General features: G+C 45.6%; 1 protein-coding gene across 2 annotated transcripts in view; it reads right to left on the bottom strand.

Annotated features, from left to right (window-relative positions):
- Positions 1-12,361, bottom strand: part of CUNH15orf39 (chromosome unknown C15orf39 homolog) — a 28,994-nt gene extending 16,633 nt beyond the window's left edge. For both annotated transcript variants that reach the window (XM_024208415.3, XM_024208416.2), the window contains exon 1: positions 11,911-12,361. The gene's annotated coding sequence lies outside the window, so the exon portion shown is untranslated. The remainder of the gene's footprint in view (positions 1-11,910) is intronic.
- Between the last annotated feature and the right edge of the window lie 302 nt (positions 12,362-12,663).

Genomic DNA, 12,663 nt, shown 5'->3' with positions numbered 1-12,663 from the left:
GAGACTAACAAATTTGTTAGTCGCTAAGGTGCCACAAGTACTCCTGTTCTTTTTGCGGATACAGACTAACACAGCTGCTACTCTGAAACTCTTCACAAGTAGTAACCTTATAGAATCTTTATCTGGAAAGATGATTTTGCAGTCAGTATGGAAGCCACAGATCCTGTAATACAGGCCTTTGTTAAATGCCAATCACATTTTTCATGCCTACACCGTATTGCCAATCCCAATCATTCAAAAATCATGGTCCAGACGGGCCCCACATAATACTGAGATTTGTAGATAATACATTTTAGGTTTATTTGCCTTCTACTTCTTAAACCTTTAAGGGTCACTTTTTTCATGCTTTTCTCTGCAACCATGAGGACTATAGACTGTTTAAATGAAAGCTGAGATTTTCATGTAATCCCATGATTCCAAAAACTGGGGTTTTATGAGCAAACACCAAATATCGTAAAACCTTGGATAAACTTGTGAGGCTTGGCAGTGTTAGGGGTTTTAATATCCACTATAGTTCTTTTATATGTTAACTACAATCCTTTTTATGTTGTGCATTTGTATAATTTAGTCTCTGTACCTATTCAACTGAAAAGTTCTCTATAGTTAACTTGAACCTCATTGAGGAAATGAAGGAAAGGCATGTACTCATGGGGGCGGGGGGGGTGTGTGTGTGTTTGTTTTTGGACCCAACATTTTGCTGCAACTGACAGCCTGAGCCCCAGCCGCTATCAGCTTGGATAAATGGATTCTACTGTACTGGGGAGGGAAGGGGGATTTGCAAACCTTAAAGTGAATGCAAAATTGTAGACTGTGCAAAGTAAGCTAATTAAAACCAAAATTGCGGTGAAAGCCTAATATTGTGGGAGCCACAATATCGCAAATTAAGTAGGGCCTTACTTATAATACAATTAAGTTCTGTGATTGATAAGATGTATTTGTTATTGCAGATGTTTTCTGTGATTTATGAAAACATGATCCATTGAAAGATGTTTTTAACTCATTAGAAATTGCCTGTTACCACAGCTGTTAATAATAAAAACTGGATTAGAAATTCCTTTCGCTTATTAATCATATAAACTGAGATACCATAAAAAAAATATCCATCAAGTACTGAGGTAAATTGAGATACTGAAGAGAGAAGAAACACTAGGATACATTATGGGAAAGTAGCTTTTCCCTCCTCAAAGGAATTTTCTTTGTCCTAGACCAATATATAAGGAATGAATTTGGGGATGTTAGTTGGAAGCAAAGTGAGCTACAAACTTCTCCGCTCTCACATTGGTAACGTATGTTTTTCCGTCGTAGTCTGCATAGTGCGTATTCAGTACTGATCAATTGTCTTAAATAAAACTTGAACTGAGTTAAGTTATTTGCTATCACTCCTTATTAAATCCAAACATGCAATAGCAGCGTGTGATGGTACAGCCATGATTCAATCTAACGTTTGGGGGGGGGGGGGGGTCGGAAGGGGGAAATAGTTGAGCCATTTCCTTTAATGATTTAAATGGTTCTCAAAAGTATTTCTAAGCCAATCGTTTTTAATCCTCCAAACATTTTGGGGAATTTATATTATGCAACAGTATTGTGTTTGTACGTTTGCATATATTACTCCTAGAATTCAGTTAAGTGTAGCACAGGTAATTGGGTTAATTAACCTTAAAGTTTACCATACTCATTTTAAACCAAATGTTATAAACCAGATATTCTTTAATATGACCAGTCTTAATTTCTTATTTTGAGCTAGTGTCTGAGATGCTGACAATGTTATTGTGCTATCAAGGTTTACTGGCTGAGAGCAAACCAAGACCCTACACTCAATTAAGGCTTTGTCTACACTAGACAATTTTGTCGGCAAAAGGCAGCTTTTGTCAACAAAACAGTGGAGGTGTGCACACTACAATGCTCCTCCTGCCAACAAAAATGCTCCCATTTTGCCACCAAAATAAAACCACCTCGACAAGAGGCATAGAGCTTTTTGCAGCAAAATTAGATCAACAAAGCGTCAGTGTAGACCAGTGGCTCTCAAACTTTTGTACTGGTGACCCCTTTCACATAACAAGCCTCCAAGTGCAACCCCCCCTTATAAATTAAAAACACTTTTAAATATATTTAACACCATTATAAATGCTGGAGGCAAAGTGGGGTTTGGGGTGGAGGTTGACAGCTCGCAACCCCCCATGTAATCACCTCGCGACCCCCTGAGGGGTCCCAACCCCCAGTTTGAGAACCCATGGTGTAGATGCTGCGTTCTTTATTTCACCGTAACTGGCCTCCAGGAGGTATCCCACAATACCCATTGTGACTGCTCTGCTCACTGTTTTGAACTCCACTGCCTTGAATCCATCTACACAGGCATGTGCTCCTCCCCTTTCAAAGCCCCGGGAAGTTTTGAAACTGCTCCACATGGAGAGCTTACATAGCTGCTGCCCAGCTGAGCATGCCAGCAGCAAACACACTCCTGCCTGGACTACAGGGGAGTAGATAGATCTCCCACAGCCTCCTCTCCCCACAGACCCAGGAGAACTCAGAGGGAATCAAATTAACACAGAATCCTGCTCCCTCTGGCCCTAGGACCACAGCAGCAGACAGGCAGGTTAGGCTGCTGCTGGGAGGGGTGGGAAGAGACTCCTGCTGTGCAGAGCCAGGGAGTGAGGGAGAGGCTGATGTTGCGGTGTCCCCCTCCACCCACCCGTGTACCGGTCTCTGCTGAGATGGGGTGCCGGAGGACACCAGCTGTCTGTGCACCAGCTTCTGCCTCAGATTGGTTGCTGCCAGTGGCTGTCTGAACTTAAAGAGACAGCATGCTGACACACACACACTCTCCCTCAACACACTGTCTCTCACTCACCCCACCCCCCCAATCTGTGGACTTCTTGTGTTAGTGTTCAGCAATGTCAGTTAATGCCTTTCATATGGCTCAATGTATTCATTTGTTACAATGGGTTATCATTCCAGCAGAGGGAGCTATAGGACCATCATAGCAATGGCTGCAGGACATCTGGAAATGCCACTTAATGTCAAGACCATACTGATCTTGGCAAGATCTAGTGCTCACAGAACGTGACTAGGAGGGAAACATGGAGGAAATAGAAAGTGGGGATGAAATAAAGGTCTTGTCTACACAGGAGAAATTGACCAGCCTAGCTATTCTGGCATAATTCCCCCTTCTGGACATGATATTCCAGAATAAAAGTGATTTTATTCCAAATAGTCTGCTTTATGAGTGGAGTACTTATTCCAAAATAAACTCACTTTTACTTCAGACTAGAGCAGTGGTTCCCAAACTTCAACAACCTGTGAACCCCTTTCACTAAAGTGTCAAGTCTCACGAACCCCCTCCTAAAAAATGAATATTTCCAGGGATTTTTTCCTTTATCCGAGTATAAATTATAAAAGCAGTGATCTGGGAAATATAAAATTTGTTCTTATGACATGCATATTACACACTATTTATTATTAATCATTACAGTATTATTACATTATGAAAATGGCGACACTCTTCCAATATCTCACTTTTGTAGCTTGTATCACTTTGAATAAACCTGTTATAAGACAAGGCTCCTATGTTTCATCAAGGAGTATCAGATGTGAAACATCATGAAGGTATTTAAAAAGCCAACTCAGAGTTCCTCCTACACAAGCATTCAGGTCTTGAGCAGTCCAGGCAAACAATGCACATTACAACAAAGCTTAAAAACTTGTTCTTCATAATAATTAAAAAAAAAAACAAAAAAAAAACCCACCCACCCACACACACACAAATACTAGCTGCCTATTTAATTTTAAAAACAGCAAAAAATATCCACCTCCCTTTCCATTTCTTATAATGAGTCTTGAAGTTTAAATCTTCTCAGTGTGAGAGATATGCTTGCTTTGATCTGCTTAGCTCATGGAAGTCCAGTGGCTCCGTGCTGCTAGCCCCGTGCTGCCCAGGGTCCCTAGGACCAGCTCTGTCCGCCATTATGGAATTCCTCCCCCCCGCCCAAGAACCCCCTGTAACATTTCATGAACCCCCAGGGATTCACAAACCCCAGTTTGGGAACCACTGGACTAGAGCATCCACACTGGGAGCTATTGCACATGATCACTATCCCCCCCCCCACACACACACCCTGGAACAGGACACAAATCCACAGGATTTAAAAGCTAAAAGAGTTGGGGGGGGATGGAAGAGGAAGAAAGAGGGTGAGAAAACCTCTCTCTCATAGCAAGGGCAGCAGGAACTGCCACAGCATGAGCATGGGCTTTACGGTTCGGTTTCTTCCTTTCACTAGGAAGCTGTGTGCAGCACCCGCTTCCTCAGGAGAATAATAGGTGATTGTTAGTCTGAGGCCGGACCCGCACGTCTGTATCAGATTATGAACTCCTTTTGTGTGTTCTATGCCCCAGGCAGCCAATTGTACTGAGTTCCAGACAGCGGCACTGCCCAGGAAAGGTGCTTGACACCTCATGAAGGGCTATCACTGAGAAGCCATCACAGAGCGATTTGGAGCCACTGACTTTGATTGGCTGAATGGCTGGCCCACCGCCAAGGGAACAATGGATTTTCTGCACAGGGGCCCACAGGTGGCGAGAAAGTGGAGGGAGAGGCAGCTAGAGTGTTCCAGCTGAGCATGTGGCAAGAGGACAGAGACTTTATTTGGGAGCAAGTCTCTGCTCTGAGCACAGGGAGCCACATGGAAGCAGGACTCTCTAGGGTTGCCAGGTATCTGGTTTTCAACTGGAAAGTCTGGTCGAAAAGGGGACCTGTCAGATGTACTGACCAGACACCAAGAGTCTGGTTACAGGTGGGGGGAGCGGGGGAACCAGGTCATCAACCCGTTCCAGCTCCTGCTCAGCCAGGGCTGCCTCCTACCTGCATCTCATGGGCAGGCAGGCAGCAGGCTCCACATCAGACTGCAGCTCCTGTCCCAGCCCTGGAGCAGAGGAAGCCCAGCTGGCAGGATGCGGGAGAGTAATGAGCCTTGAGCGAGGGGGAAGAGGTGAAGCAGGGGCGCAGCCTTGAGGGGAAGAGTCAGAGCAGGGGCGAGGCCCGTTTTCAGCAAGTAGAAAGTTGGCAACCCTAGACTCTGCCCAGCCTGAAACACTGACAAACCTGAGAGTCACAGAAGGGGAGAGATCAGACATGGGGAGGGGGCAGCTCAGGAGCGTTGTTCTTTTCAGAGATCTGTAGCTTTTGAGTGCTTTTACAGGCAAGAAGATTGTGGCTAAGAAATTCCATTGCTACACCTACGTTCCCTGCCACATTATCCCTGAAGGGTCAGATGAGAAGCCCAGAGAGCCCACAGCCCAGCTGAAGTTCTGTGGGACACTCAGGAGGTCTCAGACACTGGTTTTGGAGTCGCCCACCCTACCTCCTAAGGAGGCAGACAGGGGGGCTGAGCCCAGGAGTGCCCCTTATAGGCCCAGAGCTACAAACAGTGACAGGACTCTGCTCAGACCCACCTGGCTTAGAAGCACTTGAGATCCAGCGATTGGGTCCACTCACAACGGACTGGTGACCATCTAGGGAAGTACCAGGCCAGCCTGGGACACCCAGATTACAGTCATCGCAGTCCTCCCAGAGAGGCCAGGCTGGCATTTACATGGCACTGCAGCAAGAAGACTCATGCACCTGCCCTTATGTAGTTCACAAGTATAGTAACATGGAGTGACTCTGACAGCAGAGTCACGTGGGCGTCTCCTCACCCTTCCTGTTTCTGACAGGTTTGTTTACTTTACCTTTCCCCTCGGTTACAGAGGTGCTCTCACTGGAAGCCGGTACTTGGGGATTGGGTAAGAATGTGATCATGAGGCTCCTTGGCAATTTACCTTTAACCTCCTTTAATAAAAAAAAAGAAACAAAACAAAAAACACCCACCCACCAACTTAATGATGCTGGCTATTTACAGTGCTAAAGTCCTCAACGAAAGAATACCCGACTGCCAGATGACCTGTGATACCTTCCACACCCCCACTCCCGGAAGTCTTCTACTGCCCCTGAGAGAGGAGACACTGATAAAGTCAGATGTCAGTTAGATAACATGTTGCCACTGCAAGGTCTTTACAAACACCAATTCAGCTTCACAACACCCTAGTTATCAGACCTTGTGTGCCGGTGGAGAAACTGAGTCATTGAGAAATAGGAAGTGAGTGGCCTAAAGTCACAATGCAGTTACTAGGCAGAGCTGGGATTAGAACCGAGTGATGCCCCCTAACCACTAGACACCACTGCTTCATGGATTAGCAAGATGAACCATAAGCAGGTCTGACAGGATACAGCAGCTTTTCTGACTTTGTGAGTATCGGATGCCATCTTGTTGCCCAAGTGGTGGTTAAGAGACTCAAATTTCAAAATGCAGACCCCGATCTGAATGTACTCAGTTGGAGTGTCTGAGTTCTGGACAGAGAGGGTGTTTCAAGAGGAGTTTATGTTGAAATCCATCTATAGTGACCACACAGGAGCAAATTCTGTAGCTGAGGTTGTAGAGAGATTCCATTTATCTTTCCTTCCCGTTTTCACATGGTCATGATGCACCGTCTGGAAAATTGAGGTGAAGAATAGAGAGTGCAGATCCCAAGATTTTTGGGTCTTCCTGTGGGTTTTTCCTACAACTCAGTTTTCTGGAAATTCCAAACTTTTTTAATTAAAAAGAAAATTATGCAACCAAGCAGCAAACACAATTAGACTTTGTAGCGAGTGCAAGACCATCACGCCATCTCCAAACCACACTGAAGGCAATTTCTTGGCACAGTTAGATCCTGACAACACTGCTGTAATTTTAGCAGGCAGGGCCCAACTCACGTATGTAATCCTCACAATGAAGAGGGACTGGCTGCTGTGATTAACCCAGCCTTGCAGAAAACTATAACAGAAGGGAAAACATATCCTTTTCCACCTCCCGTTCTCCTTGATGGACGTATGAATGTCAAAACCTAAGCTATTCTAATGCTAAATACTATTTTTGAAGTGATCAGACTAAGCACAACAAATTTCTTTAACCAAAAAAACCAAACCCCAACCCCACAATAAATTAAGTGCAAAATACTACATTACTGCAACAGTAAGTTTATTAATTTAAATGCACAAAGGACTTTTTCCTCTCCCCAATTCCTAATGAGTTTGTGTTCCAGCATACAGGGTTTTTTTGGTAGACTGAATTATCACAGTATTTCCATTTGATTACATTTACTTTAAGGCTGTTGCAAACTTGGCAGTTGTTAACAGTCACTGAACTACCAGTGTCTAACTCATTATGAGGAGACACTGAAACAATATTCTTGAAGCTTGAACGGCGAGATGTTTCTCCCTCCACACCGTCCTGAGGAGGGTTAAAAGGACTAGAGGGAAAAGGCTAGGTTTTCTAGTCCCATCATTCCTGCCATCCCATGCCTCTCAATGTATTGAAACTCTGGGCCAGATTCATGAATAGCATTGTGGGTAAATATTTTTCATTTAAGAACAAATCCCAAATAAACAGTCCATTTGATATTTAATCTGTGTTTGAACTTTGTAATTTATTGCTAAGGCTATTTGTCAATTTCCATTATTAATAAAGCACTCCAGGATGAAAAAACTGAATAAGCGCTAAGTGTTGCTAAAAGCAGTTTGCGTGCACAATAAGTAATATATGAACACACTGCTATTCGAGGTGGGAGGCGGGGGAGAAATCCTTTTTCTTTTCCTTGTATATAGTTCAGCTGCCTCCACTGGGACTATAGCTTTAGGCCCAGATCCTGCCTTACACATACAAGTAGTGGATGGAACTACTTAAATGAGAAAGGTTTATAAGTTTGTGGTCTTAAGAGTTACAAGACTGATAAGCACCTGGCACAGATAAAGCTACAAAAACAAAGGCTATTGTCTCATCATACCATCCTTTGCGTGTAGGAAGCGGAGGCAAGGGAAATGCCTGAATGAATTTCAACACGTGCAGAGTCCTTTGTGAGCGATTTTGAAACCTCTCACAAATAATGACTGGGGGGAAAAGGTGGGTGGATTAAATAGATTTATTCCTGTTTTCAGATGAGTTTTTCCCAGAAGCTGTGTTGGGGGGGGGGGGGGGAAAAGAAAGAAATGAGAAGAAGAGAAATGCTCTCTTTTTTTTTTTTTTTAAATGGGGAAATATGAACAAAATCATATTTATAACAAGAACTGATTGGTCACAATCTGCTTTATCCGGCACATTTCTGAGATTTTTAAAAGGGCACGGGTGAGGTTCCCACCCCACCGCCTTCTCCCAAAATGAGAGGAATTAAATGAAACTATCCAGCACATGTCTATCGGGGCTGCCATCCCCAGCCACAGAGCCTGCTCAGGAGGTTTCATAAATTGGTTTTTGTTTTGACAGCTCAGAACAAGTACAACTGTGTCTATCATTTCAGCCCTCAGGGGCCAAGCCGTCACGTGGCCGCCACACCACACAATACAGCTGCCCTGCCTTTCCTCCACATGATTAGATGCCCAACAACTCAGGAACAATATAGCAACAACAAGAAGTGTAAGTCTCTCAGTTCAGCCTATCTCCTCCTACCCCCATGTGGTATGAGGAGGTAATCACCAACTCTCAGCCAATCCAAAAGAGACAGGTAAGCAACAAGCCAAGAGATCTCTAGCCACTTTTTTAAACTCCTGTCCACGTGCCAGTTGTCTAGATCTAAGGGCAGGAGTCCTATAGTCATATCACACTTATGCTCCTCTAGCAGCCCCATGAAGCATCTGCTCTCACTCTATAGCATACAGCTCCCATGAGGGTATCAGTAGTTGGCCAGGGGATTAGGTGAATCATAATTACGTTCTCATTCCTCGTCTCTCACCATCCATTAAAAGAGATTTATTCAGTCCCTCCCAGCCAGGTCCTCCTCAGTTCTAGATTCCTTATAAGCAGCTTTGCCAACTACTGCAGAGCCTCCTTTGAAGCTCCATCTGTGCTGTTGGGTCCCATGAAGCACATGGGAAAGGACACAAAAGATTCTGGGGCAGGGACAAGGCATGGATGGCAAGATAGAGGAAGGGGTGCCAAAGGATGGGAAATGGGGAGAACTCCAGCCTCAAAAGGTCTGTACCCATTTTGAGAGAGACAAGGTGGGTGAGGCCATATCTTTTACTGGACCAACTTCTGCTGGTGAAAGAGACAAGCTTTTGAGCTCCATAGAGCTCTTCTTCAGGCCAGCATTTTGCTCAGCTCAGCACTGATACTTCAAAGAGACAAAAAGCACCTTGTTGCTAGAAGCCCTTCTCACTGAGAATACACTGTTAAAAGCTGCTTTTAATGCACGCAAATGGCGCTGGACTGACAGCTGAGACAACTCTCTACAGCCCACATTGGTGACTAGATGATAACAGCTTTAGCCAGCACCACAGGCCGGATTTGAACTGGCAGCCTAAAGAGGTAGGAAGTACTTGATCCTATTGCCAGGTCCTGGATCCATTTATAACCTGCAAATATGCATTTTATAAGACAGTGGGCACCATTTTGGATAACACTGGTGGCAGCTATCATGTGAAAACAAAACTGACACCATATGAAACAAGCAGCTTGCTAAGGCAGAGTCAGATTTTTCTGTCTTAAAGTGTAAGTGTTTTAAAATGTTGCCCAAAAGCTACTGGAATTTGCTCTACAATTATGAGAGTTTCTGCCCAGTTGCAATGCTGGTTTCATGATCTCAGAGACCCTGGGCCCCTACAAAGGAGATCAGCTTCCAGTAACCTCTCCAGCCAGGGCCGGCTCCAGGGTTTTGGCCGCCCCAAGCAGCCAAAAAAAAAAAAAAAAAAAAAAAAACGCCGCGATCGTGATCTGCGGCAGCAATTCGGCGGGAGGTCCTTCGCTCTGAGCGGGAGTGAGGGACCGTCCACCGAATTGCCGCCGAATACCTGGATGTGCCGCCCCTCTCCGGAGCGGCCGCCCCAAGCATCTGCTTGCCAGGCTGGTGCCTGGAGCCGGCCCTGTCTCCAGCAGCCTTTGACTTAGGGTTCGAGCCAGCATTGAGGTCAGTGGCAGGATCAGGTATGGAAGATGTCAAAGTTCAAGCCCTTACTCACATTGCACAGCTTATTCTCCTGAAGAAGCACCTTACTATTGGATCTTTCAAATGGTGAGGAAGAGTAAAGCCAAGTTTTCCCTTTAACCAAATTCACTTGTTCTGAGTTGATGTTTAAGAAGGTGTACTCACTCACTCCCATCCCTACCTGCAGGTGTGCATCATTTTTATTGCAAATAGGAGAATTATTTCTAAGAGCACTTGAAGAGTATCATAAGTAAGGAAGAATGCTCTATGCCTGGGTGTAGAGCTGGTCCAAAAAGGCAGGAGAACAATCAAGTGTGCTTTGTATCCAAAAAGAGATAGTACTATCTGAATGCTTGTAGCAAATAAGCTATAAAGATACGGTATTTGTTTGCAGGTGCTGTCCTATGCACAGATCTGGTTCAAACATACCAGTTTAATTTAAGATATAACAAGCTGAGACATACATTTTAGAGCTGGTGGCCACTTACAGGCAGACAACACAAAGCACTAAATATTTAAGTCTAACTATACTTGCTCTAACGATCTATTAAAGAATTAAGAAAAGCTTTAGCCAAAACATAACCACAAGCTCATGCATGTGCGCATGTACTATTGTCAAATGCCATTTATTCAATACACACATTCACACAAATGGTATTTCCTAGGTTCTGCCCACTGAGCCCCTTTGTTGATGCAAGTACTATAGTTACCATAAAAATAAACCTTACAGTGCTTACTTAGATCTGTTCATCAATGCCTGTTGATTTAAATGAGAGTTGAATACATTGCTGAAAACAGCATTTGGCCCAACATACACATTGTACATAAACCACAGGAACCTAAACTCTCCATAAATGGGTAAGAAGCTGTAACTGAAGCCTGAAGAGCACATTATTCTCTTAACCATCCAACAAGAAAACAGACAATCTGTGGGAATTAACAAAAACCCAGTACAGTCAAGGGGGGAGGGGCTTGGGGAAAACTCACTGTAAAATATATAACCGTTGTGTCAGAGGGGCGGATTATAACCAGCCCCTTTTACAAAAGATTATATTGCCAGTTGCTGAAAGTTATTCTCATGGCCACAGGCCAGGCTCCAGTCCAGTCATTTTATCACTGTTAAGGAGTGATAAAATTGAAGGGAAATGAGAAACAATAAATACCACTAGTGAATCGGGTTTAAACAGACCATAGAAGAATCTATACACAGAAAATTGTAATTTGAGAATTCTTCCTCTCCAGAAGTTGTGCTTGCATACATGCTGGGGCACCCCAGGATGACAGAAAAAAAGGCATTTTTTAAAATAAAAAATTAGGATTCTTTTTTAAAATGGAGAGTTTTCTTAAAAACAAATGGTTCCAGACTGTAAGAAAAAGAAGGAACTTGCCAAGAGACATCATAGAATCATTCTATGAAGCACATTTTTGGCATTAGCCCAAATCCACCAAGTAGACTAAACAACTAGCTAAAAGCCTTGGTAATACCCAAGAAAGGGGGGATGGTCAAGGAATTCTCCATCTCAGATCCCCACCCAGGCCTCTGCACAGTCCATGCTGAGTTTCCTACACAGAGGGAGGAACCACATTTACCTCTCCAGTTTCTATTCCCCCAGCCTCCAGTAATCTGATGCAATAACAGATCTTTCAGTTCCTCTCCGCTCCCTGCCTCACACGACAAACTATGCGGTGCTTTTTAAGGGGGGTGCTGGGGAATGGAGAGACGAAGCAATTTTGCAGAGTGACTTGTTCCGCCCCCAGCTCACGGGGCAGTCGCAGGCTGCGGGTCTGGCAGTGCCCCTCTCCTCTGAGCACGGGGACAGCCAGGGATGGCCAAACAAGAGACTGAAATGTCTGGCCTCGCCCCCAGCTTGTTGTCCTGACTTAACCGGCTGGCTGCTGTGAGTGGGGGGCGGCTGGGCTTACCTGTGGCTGCTGGTGCCGGGACCGGCTGCTCCCCGCAGGTAAACTGGCCCTCCCCGGGCGCATGGTCCAGAGCCAGCGGGCGGCTCCGGCGGAGGAAGGGGCTGTCTGCGCTGGGCAGGGCGGTGAAGCCGGACGCTCAGCAGCCACGTCTGGGTACCTCTCTTCCCAAAGCCCGCCGTGCGCTCCCAGCCACGCCGCATCCACCTCCGAGCCAGGGAGCGCTGGTCCCAGCCCCACTCCTTCCGCGTGAGAGCGATCGGGGCAGGCAGGCATCCAGGGCTGTAAATTCAGCCCTGACAGGCTTTTCCTCCCGGGCTGCTCCGGATCAAGAGGGGAAGAAAAACACTCCACTGCAGGAACGGGTTTGGAGCCGCTGCCGGCCAGAGCTGAGAACCCGCTGCATTGTGAATGTGAAGAGGAAGTTAGTCAGTGGGAGGAAGGGGAAAGGGGTAGGAGGATAAGGGGGGCCCTAGGGAGAGGGTGGAGAAGAGGGAGGAGTTGAAAGGGAAAGAAGTGCTGGCAGGAGCTGAGCCGGGACTCAGTTTGAGGGCAGCCTGCATGGGCTGAGATTGTGACCTGGGCGTGGGATTGAAGAGACTTGCAAAGTGTTTCGCGGCCACATGGAGACTTTGCCTCCGCTCACCGTGCCGGCCACTGCGCTGAAGGAGCTGGCCAGGCTCAAGCCACAGCTGCACAGCATGAGTTGATGAGCGAGGCAGAGCCATGGCATTAGCAGGCCATGAGCCTGGCCAA

The sequence above is a fragment of the Terrapene carolina genome, unplaced genomic scaffold (assembly GCF_002925995.2).
Source record: "Terrapene carolina triunguis isolate 2854851 unplaced genomic scaffold, T_m_triunguis-2.0 Scaffold67, whole genome shotgun sequence".
Classification (NCBI taxonomy): domain Eukaryota; kingdom Metazoa; phylum Chordata; order Testudines; family Emydidae; genus Terrapene; species Terrapene triunguis.
The sequence above is the reverse complement of the archived record's forward strand: the minus strand, read 5'-3'. Positions and strand labels throughout refer to the sequence as shown.